The sequence below is a fragment of the Armigeres subalbatus genome, chromosome 1 (genome assembly GCF_024139115.2).
Source record: "Armigeres subalbatus isolate Guangzhou_Male chromosome 1, GZ_Asu_2, whole genome shotgun sequence".
In the NCBI taxonomy this organism is placed as follows: Eukaryota; Metazoa; Arthropoda; class Insecta; order Diptera; family Culicidae; genus Armigeres; species Armigeres subalbatus.
In genome coordinates, this window is record NC_085139.1 from 101,999,893 (window position 1) to 102,003,641 (window position 3,749).

General features: G+C 45.2%; 1 non-coding gene across 1 annotated transcript; it reads right to left on the reverse strand.

Moving 5' to 3' along the window:
- Positions 1–3,468: 3,468 nt before the first annotated feature.
- Trnaq-cug (transfer RNA glutamine (anticodon CUG)) lies at positions 3,469–3,540 on the reverse strand. The gene has a single exon. It is a non-coding gene; the product is annotated as a tRNA-Gln (tRNA).
- Between the last annotated feature and the right edge of the window lie 209 nt (positions 3,541–3,749).

Sequence of the window (3,749 nt, forward strand, 5' to 3'; positions counted from 1 at the left end):
TCCTGAACAGAATCCGGTTTGGATTCCTGAACGGAATCCGGTTTGGATTCCTGAACGGAATCCGGTTTGGATTCCTGAACGGAATCCGGTTTGGATTCCTGAACGGAATCCGGTTTGGATTCCTCAACGGAATCCGGTTTGGATTCCTCAACGGAATCCGGTTTGGATTCCTCAACGGAATCCGGTTTGGATTCCTCAACGGAATCCGGTTTGGATTCCTCAACGGAATCCGGTTTGGATTCCTCAACGGAATCCGGTTTGGATTCCTCAACGGAATCCGGTTTGGATTCCTCAACGGAATCCGGTTTGGATTCCTGAACGGAATCCAGTTTGGATTCCTGGACAGAATCCAGTTCGGATTCCTGAACGGAATCCAGTTCGGATTCCTGAAAGGAATATAGTTTGGATTCCTGACCGGAATACAGTTTGGATTACTGAACGGAATCCAGTTTGAAATCCTGAACGGAATCCAGATTGGATTCCTCAACGAAATCCGGTTTGGATTCCTGCACGGAATCCGGTTTGGATTCCTGAACGGAAACCGGTTTGGATACCTGAACGGAATCCGGTTTATATTCCAGAACAGAATCCAGTTTGGATTCCCGAATATACAAATCCAAACTGGATTCCGTTCAGGACTTCAAACTGGATTCCGTTCAGGAATCCGAACTGGATTCCGTTCAGAAATCCAAACTGGATTCCGTTCAGGCATCAAAACCGGATTCCGTTGGGGAATCCAAACCGGATTTCGTTGAGGAATCCAATCTGGATTCCGTTCAGGATTTCAAACTGGATTCCGTTCAGTAATCCAAACTGTATTCCGGTCAGGAATCCAAACTGGATTCCGTTTAGGAATTCGAACTGGATTCCGTTCAGGAATCCAAACTGGATTCCGTTGAGGAATACAAACTGGATTCCGTTGAGGAATCCAAACTGGATTCCGTTGAGGAATCCAAACTGGATTCCGTTCAGGAATCCAAACTGGATTCCGTTCAGGAATCTAAACAGGATTCCGATCAGGAATCCAAACAGGATTCCGTTCAGGAATCCAAACTGGATTCTGTTCAGGAATCCAAACTGGATTCCGTTCAAGAATCCAAACTGGATTCCGTTCAGGAATCCAAACTGCATTTCGTTCAGGACTCCAAACTGCATTTCGTTCAGGACTCCAAACTGGATTCCGTTCAGGATTTTAAACTGGATTCCGTTGAGTAATCCGGACTGTATTCCGGTCATGAATCCAAACTGAATTCCGTTCAGGAATTTAAACTGGATTCCGGTCAGGAATCTAAACTGGATTCCGGTCAGAAATACAAACTGGATTCCGGTCAGGAATCCAAACTGGATTCCGTTCAGGAATCTGAACTGGATTCCGTTCAGGAATCCGAACTGGATTTCGTTCAGGAATCCTAACTGGATTCCGTTCAGGAATCCGAACTGGTTTCCGTTCAGGAATCCACACTGGTTTCCGTTCAGGAATCCGAACTGGATTCCGTTTAGGAATCCGAACTAGATTCCGTTCAGGAATCCCAACTGGATTCCGTTCAGGAATTTGAACTGGATGTCGTTCAGGAATCCAAACTGGATTCCGTTCAGGAATCTGAACTGGATTCCGTTCAGGAATCCAAACGGGATTTCGTTCAGGAATTCAAACTGGATTCCGGTCAGGAATCTAAACTGGATTCCGGTCAGGAATCTAAACTGGATTCCGGTCAGGAATCTAAACTGGATTCCGTTCAGGAATCCGAACTGGATTCCGTTCAGGAATCCAAACTGGATTCCGGTCAGGAATCCAAACTGGATTCCGGTCAGAAATCCTAACTGGATTCCTTTGAGGATTTCAAACTGGATTCCGTTCAGTAATCCAAACTGTATTCCAGGTCAGGAATCCAAACTATATTCCGTTCAGGAATCCGAATCCAGTTCGGATTCCTGAACGGAATCCAGTTTGAAATCCTGAACGGAATCCAGATTGGATTTCTAAACGGAATCCTGTTTGGATTCCTGAACGGAATCCGGTTTGGATTCCTGAACGGAATCCTGTTTGGATTCCTGAACGGAATCCGGTTTGAATTCCTGAACGGAATATAGTATGGATTCCGGAACAGAATCCAGTTTGGATTCCTGAACGGAATCCAGTTTGGATTCATGACCGGAATACAGTTCGGATTACTGAACGGAATCCAGTTTAAACGGAATTCAGTTTGTATTCCTGAACGGAATCCAGTTTGGATTCCTGAACGGAATCCAGTTTGGATTACTGAACAGAATCCGGTTTGAATTCCTCAACGGAATCCGGTTTGGATTCCTCAACGGAATCCAGTTTGGATTCCTCAACGAAATCCGGTTTGTATTCCCCAACGGAATACGGTTTTGATTCCTGAACGGAATCCAGATTGGATTTCTAAACGGAATCCTGTTTGGATTCCTGAACGGAATCCTGTTTGGATTCCTTAGCGGAATCCAATTTGAATTCCTGAACGGAATCCGGTTTGGATTCCTGAACGGAATCCGGTTTGGATTCCTCAACGGAATCTGGTTTGGATTCCTCAACGGAATTCGGTTTGGATTCCTGAACAGAATCCGGTTTGGATTCCTGAACGGAATCCGGTTTGGATTTCTCAACGGAATCCGGTTTGGATTCCTGAACGGAATCCAGTTTGGATTCCTGGACAGAATCCAGTTCGGATTCCTGAACGGAATCCAGTTCGGATTCCTGAAAGGAATATAGTTTGGATTCCTGACCGGAATACAGTTTGGATTACTGAACGGAATCCAGTTTGAAATCCTGAACGGAATCCAGATTGGATTTCTATACGAAATCCTGTTTGGATTCCTGCACGGAATCCGGTTTGGATTCCTGAACGGAATCCGGTTTGGATTCCTGAACGGAATCCTGTTTGGATTCCTGAACGGAATCCGGTTTGGATTCTTCAACGGAATCCGGTTTGGATTCCCAACGGAAACCGGTTTGGATTCCTGAACGGAATCGGGTTTGGATTCCTAAACGGAACCCGGTTTGGATTCCTCAACGGAATCCGGTTTATATTCCTGAACAGAATCCGGTTTGGATTCCTCAACAGAATCCGGTTTGGATTCCTCAACGGAATCCGGTTTGGATTCTTCAACGGAATCCGGTTTGGATTCCCAACGGAATCCGGTTCGGATTTCTGAACGGAATCCAGTTTGGATTCCTGTACGGAATCTAGTTCGAATTCCTGAACGGAATCTAGTTTCCCCGGATTCCGTTGGGGAATCCAAACCGGATTTCGTTGAGGAATCCAAACTTGATTCCGTTGAGGAATCCAAACCGGATTCCGTTCAGGTATCCAAACTGAATTCCATTCAGAAATATGAACTGCATTACGTTGAGGAATCCGAAATGAAAAAACAAATCGGAAGACATTTTGCTCAAAATTCGAATTAAGTTTGGAAAAAAATTCATTGAGCTACCTAAAAAATATCACCAGGTTCCACCGAGATTTGAACTCGGATCGTTGGATTCAGAGTCCAAAGTGCTAACCATTACACCATGGAACCCACATGTTGCCTTGCTTTGCTATCCGCTGAACATGCTTCGGTTTTTCTTACGTCTGGTCGCCACCCAGTCTCAATGGAACCAAAAACCATTCTCTGATCCGTCGAGAAAATTATCTCATCATGGCTATACGCCACCAACCAACCAGCTGCCCGGCTACGGTCGTTGCCAAAAAATAAATTTCGTTTGTGGCACATCGCGATGTTCGTGA